Genomic DNA, 12,921 nt, shown 5'->3' with positions numbered 1-12,921 from the left:
CTGATCTCTCATTGTTGCTCTTCTTTGGTTCATATTTTCTACCTCACAGATAATTCTGACATGTATACACTGTTGTCAATCCATACTGATGATTCCCTTGTATCGGTCATCACTATCACTTAATCGCATTATTGCAGTAGCATCCTAACTGGTTTACCTACTTCCAATATTGTTTTTTTAGGACCGCAGCAACTCCACCAGGTAATGTTCCAGTAGAACAATCTCTTCTCTATATTACATTCAAATTGATCTTTTAAATATGCAAATCTGATTCTGTCAGACTCTTATTTAAATCTCTCTTCAATTGCTCTCCACTGATTTTAGATAAAGTTTAACATCTATTTCCAGCCAAGATGGAGTACCGGGAATCCAACTAATCTTCCCATCTGAAACAACTGAAAAATCTGGGGGTAATTAGACAGAGTTCAGCAGATTCCCTGAGATGAGAAGATGGAACCAAGAATCCAGAGAAATCAAGGTAAATAGAGTCTTTAGGAGAGAATTCCAGGGAGGAGGGAACTTCAGAGACAGAACTCTACATCTAGAGAAGGTTTCCCTCAAGTATTCAGCAGACTCTGACCACTGCCTAAGTATGAGGAACTAACTACTCAAGGCTAAGAAAAGAACCACCCAAAAAGGATTACAGAAACCAATATCTGCTACTCAAAGCAGGGCCAGGAACAGCACTTGTTCTCACCAGACTAGAAAACCTTATAATTCATGGGGCATCAGGTAGAGTATTCAAAAGGGTCTTGCTGCAGTAGTAAGAATAATTAACTCAATGCTAAACATCGGTCTGGTCCCATTCAAGGAATCTTAAAAGCAAGACCCAACAGGATCAAACTGTTTCCAAGTAAAACTTAACTGCATCCCAGAACAAAACTACCTAAGATTTATAGGAATACAAGATTATGAAATACTCAAGAGGTAAAAATCACAATTTCTGACATGCAATCAAAAGTTACCTGGCACTGAAAGAAGCAGGAGAATGATTTTCCCTAGTGAAGAAAATAATCAACTGAAGCCAAATCAGAACTGATAGAGATATTAAAATTAGCAAAAAAGGACTTTACAGCTTGTTAAACATGGCTTATATCCCCCAGTATAATCTTGGCCCCGCCTAATTCTTCGGCCATCAATTCTCCCTCAACATTCTGTACGTCAACTGTATTGAATTTATTTTAGTTCCTTCTTGCTTTCATTGTTAACTATCTCCTGTTTGTCCATCCAGTGTGGTGTGTAGAAAAACTATCTGGGAAAAAACGTCCTGATTTGATATGTTTAACAAAATCTATGGTGTAAATACCCTATTATGGTCAATTTCAAACTAGCAATGGTTTAACAACCAGCTTGCAGAGTTCCCGAATTTTTAACAATCAACCTTATGAGCTGGTACAAGCCTACTTCATCCCTCTCATCACCTACCTGGAGTTTAATCACTCATCTTCATTCTCAAATTCAATATCAGTTCCTCTGGGAAGCCTTCCACGATCCTTTATATCTAAGCTAATGTCTTTCCTCTGTGCTTCCATAATACATTGCACTTTCACCAGAATAGCACTCATGATATTCTTTTCTTTTTTTACGCCTACAGCACCTGATCTTCCTAAGTGGTCTCCCATCCAAGTACTAACCAGGCCTGACCCTGCTTAGCTTCCGAGATCAGATGGGATCGGGCATGTTCAGAGTGGCAGGACCGTAGATCTCATGATATTCTTTCATTTTGTACCTGTCTGATCCATAAATACCAAGAGAGTAGATATGGTGCCCACCTTGTTCATTACTGTATCTGCAGAGCTTTAGCACAATAGTTAGCACATAACAACACTCAAAAATAATTAGCTGAATGAGCAATAAAAAGGAACATACTGATACATGCGATGACACAGATGAACCTCAAATGCATTATGCACTGCTAAAGAAGCCAGATGCAAAAGGCTACATACTATATGATTCAATTTGTATGACATTATGAAAATGACAAAATCCACAAATCAGTAATTGATAAGGGTTGGAGGTAGGGAAAGGGAACTGCAATGGGACACAAGGAAACTTTTTGGGTTGATAAAAGTGTTCTATGTCTTGATATTATGGTGGTGGCCACAAACTACACATTTATAAAGACTGCATGTCTAAAAAGAGTGTACATAAATTATGTCTCGAAAACATAAATTTAAGTAGCTGAATGAATCTGTCAATGCTGAAGCAATAATGATGAATAAATCATAGCCCAAACTCTTAACCAATTTACAACATAATGGAGGGTGGGGTAGCAGTAAAGATTAGATAAACACATTGTATTGATTTCCTAGAGCTATTTTAACTAAGTACCACAAACTGGGAGGAACCTAAAACAATGGATATTCTCACACAGTTCTGGAAGCTAAAAGTTGGATACTAAGGTGTTGGCATGTCTCTCTCTCAGAGTTCTAGGAGAGGATCCTTCCTTGCCTCTTCCTAATTTCTGATGTTACTGGCAATCCTTGGTGCTCCTAAGCATGTAGCTGAATCACTCCAATCTCTGCCTCTGTGGGCAGAGGGCACTCTTCCACTGTATCCAAATTCCACTGTATCCAAATTCCACTGTATCCATATTCCACTGTCTCTCCTCTGTATCCAAATTTCCCTCTTTTTTTTTTTTAGTAACTTTATTTTTCAATTACAGTTGACATACCCAAAGAGGCCCACACCAGACATATCATAATTAAAATGCCAAAGGTTAAAAATGAAGAGAATCTTAAAAACAGCAAAAGAAAAGCAGTTAGTTACCTACAAGGGAACTCCCATAAGACCATCAGATGATTTCTCAATAGGAACTTTGAAGGCCAGAAGGGATTGCCATGAAATATCCAAAGTCATGAAAAATGAGGACTTACAACCAAGATTACTCTACCCAGCAAAGCTATCATTTAGAATTGAAGGGCAGATAAAGAGCTTTCCAGACAAGAAAAAGCTAAGGGAGTTCGTCACCACAAAACAATTAAATGTTAAAGGGACTTCTTTAAGAAAAAGGAAAAAAGATAAAAAATATGAATAAAATGCCAATAACTATATCAACAATTACATTAAACATAAATGGATTAAATGTTCCAATCAAAAGACATAAGGTAGCTGAATGGTTAAGAAAACAAGACCCTGACATATGCTGCCTATAAGAGACTCACTTCAGGTCCCTCTTCAAGAACACCAGTCACTGAATTACTGCCTAAGCTCATCCAGTGTCACCTCACCTTGAGTATTTTGATAAAGACCTTATTTCCAAATAAGGTCATATTCACAAGTATTGGGGGTTAAGGCTTGAACATATCTTTTGAAGGGACACAGTTCATTCCATAACACATACAAATAGCTATGAAACAAGGCAAAAATATGACAAACACAAAAAGAAGTAGAAGGGCTTTCGTTACGAAGCTCTAGGGGGCTTAAGAGAAGGCTTCATGGTGTTTAAAATATAGTATTTGAAACAGTCCTAGATAGAAGAGTATGATCTGGGCCAGGAGATACAAAGAAGAGTAGGACATTCTAAGTCAAGGGAAGAAAGGCTGTAATGTTATAAGACAGAGGCAGGAAAGAATGATAGGAGGAAGGAGTCCAATTTGATGAAAGCATTAGCTTTAAGTATGATATACTGGAAAGGCAGGTAGGAAACAGGTCCAGGCAGCAGGTAGTCAAATACCTAAATGAGGAGCCTGTACTTCATTCGGTAGACATTTTGGAGCCACCGAGGGAATAACAGTGGTTAAAAAAATAATCTTTTCTCATCCTTGCCCAGATAACACAGTAAAGAGGTTCACATATGACAGAGGACTTTCAAATGTAGTTCTTTGTACTGTTCACATCACCCAGGTAGCAATTACTGATGTCCAAACTGTGAATTTTCCCTACTGATCCAGCTAACATATAATATCAGAACTAGAAATGCTAGAGGCCCAAACACTTTGCTACTATGTGTAATCTATTTCATTCTACTATTTCCCTCTTAAAAATATAACATTCATTCAAAAGTTTTTATATTCATAAAAGATTTTTTATTGTTAATTTGCAAGCTACAGCACAAAATTTTAGTAAGATTTCTAACTTGTAGAGAAACTATTCTCTCAGGTAATTCCTCTCTCCAAAAGACTGTTCTCAGAATACAAACCGACTCATTCTTTTAGGTTATAAAGCTGAGGATCCTTGAACTATAGTTAGGTTATTTTTTATATATAAGTACACAGAATAGAAAATGTAATTGACAGCAATTCTACTGAAATTCACAGTGAGAATGCCAAGGTCATAATTATCGCATGTATTCTTGTCCTAGTACTACATATGTATTTAAGAACCCTTTCCCCCACCACCACATTTTCTTCTAAGCTCTTTTCTAAGACTATGCAATTGTAATTGCTCTATAGAAATGAGTCCTTGAAACCCACTGGGATCTAGGTCACCTCTCCCACAAAGCTACATTGTGTCTAAATGTCCTCAACTGTCTGAGATTACAGCTGTAGTGCGGAAAAGTGGATAGAGTTTCAGGAAAATAAATTTTTTTCTTTTTAAACACAAAAAATCTGATTGCATAGCCAGATAAATCAATTAAAATATTTTTCTTCAACGACAACATAATTTCCTTAAGGTCTAAAACGTGACATTCAGTTATAGGTTAGCAGTTTAAATCAGATTCTATTTCTAACTCCTAATTGTTAAATTTCATAAATGGCAATACCAGTCAACTATTAATTATCAGTGACTAACTCATTGTTTTTTTCCTCAGCAATAACCATGAACTACCTCTCCTTCTTTTCTCACACAGAGTCGCTGGGTCGAGCTAAAAAGAAGAAAGTGATGAGACAAATGAGTCCGAATGCTGTCCCTCTAACCATATTTCAAAAGCAAAAACAAATTCTTTCCTGCCCTCAACTGAAGCTTGTTTCCTAAATTCTCACTTCTTTTTTATTTGATAACAGCTTTATTGAGGTATAATTCACATACCATACAATTCACCCACTTAAACTGTATGTTTCAATGTTTAGTACAGATGCTCCTCAGCTTACAATGGGGTTATGTCCCAATAAACCCATTGTCAATCAAAAATATCATAAGTTGAAAATGCATTTAATACACCTAACTTACCTAACATCTATAGCTTAGCCTAGCCTACCTTAAATGTGCTCAGTAGCCTACAGTTGGGCAAAATAATCTAACAAAGCCTATTTTATAATAAATCTAATTTAGTATGCATATTGCTTTTGTATCATTGAAAAGTCAAAATATCATAAGTTTATATATTCACACAGGCGTACAACCATCGCCACGATCAATTCTGGAACATTTCATGATCCCAAAAGGAAACCTGTACCCATCAGCAGCAGTCACTTGCCACTTCACCCCTACCCACTAAACCCTAGGTAACTACTAATCTACTTTGTGTCTCTATGGATTTGTGTAGTCTAGAGATTTCATGTAAATGAAATCAAACAATATGTGGTCTTCTGTGACTGGCTTCTTTAACCTAGCATCATGTTGTCAAGGTTCATCCAAGTCATAAATGTATCAGTACTTCACTTTTCTTTATTGCTGAATATTCCATTGTTTGAATATAACATTTTATCCATTCATCGGTTAATATCACTTTACTTTCTTTGAACCCAATTGTGCTTGCTTTTATACTTTAAGTAAAATAATTGATTTCTCCCTAATCTTATGTATTTATCTATAGCAGTCTCTCCTATAGTTTGATGATCAATTTGCCCCACCCCCCGCAACCTCCCAGAATTGCTAAAGCAACTGTCACCCATTGGAGTCATTTATCATTCTGTTGGCCACCAGATTTTAATTCCCTTCCTTATGAAACAGTCCTCCTCCTATTATCAAAGCAGAAAATGTCAGGTATTCCCCCTTTCACTTCTCTTAATCTAGGACATAGACACATAAACAAGGCCATGTTGATTATAAATACTCATCCCTAGTTATTGAACCAAAAATTAATGACAAGAGTAAGGGACCATGCAGAATCCATTATCAGTGTTGGGTGGTGGCAACTACAACCAGTTTCTAAAATGACAAAGCAGTATCCAATGTTGATGATACTGACATGGATGGTACAAGTTGCAGTGTCCCTGTGTGTGGCAGTAGCAGCAAGCCCTCACTCAATCAGCTCTGCAATGTAATCCAAGGTCCTGTTCCTGGCCCTCTAGCCTCTCAACCTGGTTTTCAGGCCCTTCCAGAGGCCGTGAGCCACGCAATATACTTTCAATAAATTTTTTAAATTAGCTTAACTGTATCTTACAACTAAGACCCCAATTGATAGAATATCTTGGTCTACTTAATTTTACACATTTTTAGCATTATATAATCACATGAACTATGTTTCCACAAAGCACAGATGGGATCCTATGTAAGGAGACATATTCAGGGAAAGTACATGTAATATTAACGCTTTGCATTGTATAGATCTTCACTGATTCTAAAAGGATGAAAAACAGATGGTGCAGTATATATATGAGAACGTGGGCTTTAAGGTCAGAAAGAACTGCTTTTCACTGCTTATTTGCTGTTAAACCTTGGGAGACTTAAACTCTCTGGGCCTCAATTTTCTCACTGGAAAAAAATGAGGATAATAACACTCATAGGGTTACTTACAGGATGAGAAATAATATATATAAAACAGCTAGCCCCATATCTGACATTTATTAGATAATAAACTTTCATAGTCCTACCCTCGCGATCTGCCCATTCATTCCCTCAATGTCAAATCCAAACCAGTCTACTCCAGGAATTCTTTCTTCCGAATTGGGGAAAAGGAAAGCAAAACTCATTCCTGGACCCAATCCAACCAAATGCACTGACTCCAGTGAAACAACATGCTCCTTTGTATGCTAGTTAGCATACTCTCTTTCCTATATTTCTAGTATGCTGTCATATTTCTAGATTTTCCAAGAACTGTTATACATGAATTACTGTTCACATATCCATGAAGGCATGTATTTATGTCATTATACCCGATTTTATTAATGCCACTCCCTTAACAAAAAGAAAATAAGGTCAAGCTTAAAGCCGAAACTATTCTCTCAGGTAATTCCTCTCTCCAAAAGACTGTTCTCAGAGTACAAACCGACTCATTCTTTTAGGTTATAAAGCTGAGGATCCTTGAACTATAGTTAGGTTATTTTTTATATATAAGTACACAGAATAGAAAATGTAATTGACAGCAATTCTACTGAAATTCACAGTGAGAATGCCAAGGTCATAATTATCGCATGTATTCTTGTCCTAGTACTACATCTGTATTTAAGAACCCTTTCCCCCACCACCACATTTTCTTCTAAGCTCTTTTCTAAGACTATGCAATTGTAATTACTCTATAGAAATGAGTCCTTGAAACCCACTGGGATCTAGGTCACCTCTCCCACAAAGCTACATTGTGTCTAAATGTCCTCAACTGTCTGAGATTACAGCTGTAGTGCGGAAAAGTGGATAGAGTTTCAGGAAAATAAATTTTTTTCTTTTTAAACACAAAAAATCTGATTGCATAGCCAGATAAATCAATTAAAATATTTTTCTTCAACGACAACATAATTTCCTTAAGGTCTAAAACGTGACATTCAGTTATAGGTTAGCAGTTTAAATCAGATTCTATTTCTAACTCCTAATTGTTAAATTTCATAAATGGCAATACCAGTCAACTATTAATTATCAGTGACTAACTCATTGTTTTTTTCCTCAGCAATAACCATGAACTACCTCTCCTTCTTTTCTCACACAGAGTCGCTGGGTCGAGCTAAAAAGAAGAAAGTGATGAGACAAATGAGTCCGAATGCTGTCCCTCTAACCATATTTCAAAAGCAAAAACAAATTCTTTCCTGCTCTCAACTGAAGCTTGTTTCCTAAATCCTCACTTCTTTTTTATTTGATAACAGCTTTATTGAGGTATAATTCACATACCATACAATTCACCCACTTAAACTGTATGTTTCAATGTTTAGTACAGATGCTCCTCAGCTTACAATGGGGTTATGTCCCAATAAACCCATTGTCAATCAAAAATATCATAAGTTGAAAATGCATTTAATACACCTAACTTACCTAACATCTATAGCTTAGCCTAGCCTACCTTAAATGTGCTCAGTAGCCTACAGTTGGGCAAAATAATCTAACAAAGCCTATTTTATAATAAATCTAATTTAGTATGCATATTGCTTTTGTATCATTGAAAAGTCAAAATATCATAAGTTTATATATTCACACAGGCGTACAACCATCGCCACGATCAATTCTGGAACATTTCATGATCCCAAAAGGAAACCTGTACCCATCAGCAGCAGTCACTTGCCACTTCACCCCTACCCACTAAACCCTAGGTAACTACTAATCTACTTTGTGTCTCTATGGATTTGTGTAGTCTAGAGATTTCATGTAAATGAAATCAAACAATATGTGGTCTTCTGTGACTGGCTTCTTTAACCTAGCATCATGTTGTCAAGGTTCATCCAAGTCATAAATGTATCAGTACTTCACTTTTCTTTATTGCTGAATATTCCATTGTTTGAATATAACATTTTATCCATTCATCGGTTAATATCACTTTACTTTCTTTGAACCCAATTGTGCTTGCTTTTATACTTTAAGTAAAATAATTGATTTCTCCCTAATCTTATGTATTTATCTATAGCAGTCTCTCCTATAGTTTGATGATCAATTTGCCCCACCCCCCGCAACCTCCCAGAATTGCTAAAGCAACTGTCACCCATTGGAGTCATTTATCATTCTGTTGGCCACCAGATTTTAATTCCCTTCCTTATGAAACAGTCCTCCTCCTATTATCAAAGCAGAAAATGTCAGGTATTCCCCCTTTCACTTCTCTTAATCTAGGACATAGACACATAAACAAGGCCATGTTGATTATAAATACTCACCCCTAGTTATTGAACCAAAAATTAATGACAAGAGTAAGGGACCATGCAGAATCCATTATCAGTGTTGGGTGGTGGCAACTACAACCAGTTTCTAAAATGACAAAGCAGTATCCAATGTTGATGATACTGACATGGATGGTACAAGTTGCAGTGTCCCTGTGTGTGGCAGTAGCAGCAAGCCCTCACTCAATCAGCTCTGCAATGTAATCCAAGGTCCTGTTCCTGGCCCTCTAGCCTCTCAACCTGGTTTTCAGGCCCTTCCAGAGAGGCCGTGAGCCACGCAATATACCTTCAATAAATTTTTTAAATTAGCTTAACTGTATCTTACAACTAAGGCCCCAATTGATACAATATCTTGGTCTACTTAATTTTACACATTTTTAGCATTATATAATCACATGAACTATGTTTCCACAAAGCACAGATGGGATCCTATGTAAGGAGACATATTCAGGGAAAGTACATGTAATATTAACGCTTTGCATTGTATAGATCTTCACTGATTCTAAAAGGATGAAAAACAGATGGTGCAGTATATATATGAGAACGTGGGCTTTAAGGTCAGAAAGAACTGCTTTTCACTGCTTATTTGCTGTTAAACCTTGGGAGACTTAAACTCTCTGGGCCTCAATTTTCTCACTGGAAAAAAATGAGGATAATAACACTCATAGGGTTACTTACAGGATGAGAAATAATATATATAAAACAGCTAGCCCCGTATCTGACATTTATTAGATAATAAACTTTCATAGTCCTACCCTCGCGATCTGCCCATTCATTCCCTCAATGTCAAATCCAAACCAGTCTACTCCAGGAATTCTTTCTTCCGAATTGGGGAAAAGGAAAGCAAAACTCATTCCTGGACCCAATCCAACCAAATGCACTGACTCCAGTGAAACAACATGCTCCTTTGTGTTTAGGGTGCTAGTTAGCATACTCTCTTTCCTATATTTCTAGTATGCTGTCATATTTCTAGATTTTCCAAGAACTGTTATACATGAATTACTGTTCACATATCCATGAAGGCATGTATTTATGTCATTATACCCGATTTTATTAATGCCACTCCCTTAACAAAAAGAAAATAAGGTCAAGCTTAAAGCCACTCGGAATAGGTCCAAGATCCCTTGCTTTCTTGATCACAGCTGGAATCAAATGCAGCTGTGTGCCTATTTTCCTGTGTGTGCAATGGTGGGGCAGGTGAGGGATAGGCAAACACTGAAAAGGACATGGAACATGCACCAAAAGGTGGTAGAAGCCCTCTATGCCAATGTCTTACATAAAATATTAGAGATATCTGAGAGGCTTTAGAGATTATCAGATTCAACTGCCTCATTTCACAGATATAAAAAATGTAGCCTAAATTGGTTAACTGACTTTCCTATGTCAGACAATTAGTTAGAGGCAGAGCAGGAATTAGGACAAAGTTCTTCTAGGTTAGAGTCAACAGTTTTTTCCACCAAATCATGAATGAAAAAAAAACTGATTATGGACTTGGAATGTCTCCCCAACTTGGCACCTGGACCATTGCTGGTCTAGTGCTGCAATATTCCACATATCACTAGGATATGCCCCTACTTACCCAACTCCAGTTCTCTGCTGACAGCTACTAGCATTAAGTTAACTCTCCTTACAGCTGAGACTTCTAATGATGGAACTGGAGCCTGTCACTTTCCTCTGCACTCACAGACTACTATGTCTCAAGGGCAGCCACCTAAGGCCAGCTATTACGACATCCTCTGGGAATTTTAAGTAGGGGTATCTCAGAGGAAAGCCTGGGGTACCAAGGTCAGTTATTTTGCTTCCGAACTTGATTATGCTTTTTAAATGAGATGTTATTTCCTAAGGGACACTGTCAACCTTCTGCTCCATATTTTCCCACATTAAAAATATATATATTTTGCTAAGCTCACCAAGAAGGAAGGAAATGGGACCTTGCTTTAGGCCAGCATGTTGTCAAAGTTCTCAGAATTTATCAAGCAGTTGCCTTGGAGGTACAGATTTCATGTCGCTATGTGTCTTTCATTCCCCTCACCTCACCATTCTGACAACCATACACAAGTTAAGATTCACCAGTTCATAAGAATCAAACAGAGAAAAAAGATTGTTTCCTGGCAGTCCTAATAATCCTTGAAAATAATAAAGCACTAGAAATATACCTGCTGCGCTGTCCTAAATGATAAAATTTCCAACACCCAAATAACATATGAAGCAAAGATTTAATCATAAAAAGAGGTGACAGTGCTAGAAGAAAACATGGGTAAATCTCATTATATTTTATAATGTTGGGAGTGAGGAAGATGTTTATAAACACAATATACACACAACTCCATTAAATATAAAGTGTCTGTATAGCCAAAAACCATGAAGTCGAAAGACAAATAACAACGTAGGAGAAATACTTACAACCAACAGATAAAAGACTATTCTTCATCTACTACAATGTATACCTTACGAATAAATTTTTAAAAATATTTGCAGTAAATAAAATATACATAACATAAATTTACCATTTTAATCATTTTAAGTCCATAGTTCAGTAGTATTAAGTAAATTCATTGTTATACAACCACCGCCACCATTCATCTCCAGAACTTTTTTTTATCTTCCCACACTGAAACTCCGTGTCCATTAAACAAAACTCTCATATACTCTCCTTCCCCAGCCCCTGGCAACCACCATTCCACTTTCTGTCTCTATGAACCTGACTACTCTAGGGACCTCATATACAAGGAATCATACATGTATGTTCTTTTTTTGTGACTGACTTATTTCACTTGGCATAACATCTTCAAGGTTCATTCAAGTTGTGGCATGTGTCGGCATTCCCTTCCATTTTAAGGCTGAATAATATTCCACTGTGTTTATATACCACACATATTGTTTATCCATTCATCCATCGATGAGGGTTTAGGCTGTTTTCCCCTTCTGGCTATTGTACACAAATCAATTTTTTAAAAAGATAAATAATCCAGTTAATGAATAAAACTACAGGCTGAGTCTTGGTTCATGCAGGGGACTACTGCTGGAGAAAAGAGAAACCAGCAAAGACTGTAGTGGTCTTGTGGGTTTGGAATGTCAAAACTGGCGATTTGAAGCATGACTCATTTCCGTTAAATTTTTTCTGAATTCTGAAGCTGCTTCAGAAAGTAAAGTGTTTTTATACATTTTAATATCCCTTGCAGCAGCCTTCCGTTGCTCTGAGCTCCCTGCCTGGGCTGTCCCTCAAATTATCTCCCTATGTACTAGTTATTTTTTTAGTGCTTGAGTTTGTTAGTGATCTGGTTACAAAGTCACATAGGTTCTGAGTGGCCAGCTCCTACCCTATTTTTCCCTTAAGCTCTGTTATTTTAATGTGTGATTTTGCAAGAACTCAGGTTTCTCAGGAAGGCATATGTAGAAGAAACATCTTTACTTCTACACCCAGGAACGATGATACTCAGTGCCCGCTGCCTTAGAGAGGAAGAAAGCTAGGTCAAAGGCTGGAAATTCAGAGAATAAGATAAAAGTAAAATGTGCAGGGGAAAAAATGCTCTCTCATGAATAAACTATTCATCCATTTGTGATTGTAAAGTGATTTTTATACTATATTAATGCACTAACAGTAATGTGGATACATACTGATATGTTACTTGTTTAAGGTTTGAACAAGAAGGCAGGTTCTTTTCTTCCATTAGCAATAATGCTTGCTGTAAGATACAAAATTGTCATATACAAAGGTGAGCTCTTCTTAATTGCAGGCACTGTCAGCACACTGTTCCTTGGAATGAGCAATTCAGTTTTAGAAGTAAAATAATTTGGTTAGATGCTAAAAATGTTATCTGTATCTCTATCCCCATCAAGCCACCATTTAAAAATCATCTTAAGTACATCATTTTCAAATGTTTAAAATCAAAACAATTTTGGAATGACTAATATTATTACTGAATCTATCAGGTATATGAAATTATAAACACCTCAACTTTATATTTATCTAGGCCTTTTTATTTTTAAGCATTAAAAACATTTACTTAGTAAGCAAAGTTCC

The 12,921-nt window shown here is 36.7% G+C and overlaps 1 protein-coding gene and 1 pseudogene across 1 annotated transcript in view; both read right to left on the bottom strand.

Annotated features, from left to right (window-relative positions):
- AVEN (apoptosis and caspase activation inhibitor) overlaps nucleotides 1-12,921 on the bottom strand; it is a 138,427-nt gene that overhangs the window by 36,319 nt on the left and 89,187 nt on the right. The window lies entirely within an intron of this gene.
- LOC111736443 lies at nucleotides 1,586-1,704 on the bottom strand (annotated as a pseudogene).

Source organism: Pteropus vampyrus, unplaced genomic scaffold, assembly GCF_000151845.1.
Source record: "Pteropus vampyrus isolate Shadow unplaced genomic scaffold, Pvam_2.0 Scaffold19, whole genome shotgun sequence".
Lineage (NCBI taxonomy): Eukaryota > Metazoa > Chordata > Mammalia > Chiroptera > Pteropodidae > Pteropus > Pteropus vampyrus.
The sequence above is the reverse complement of the archived record's forward strand: the minus strand, read 5'-3'. Positions and strand labels throughout refer to the sequence as shown.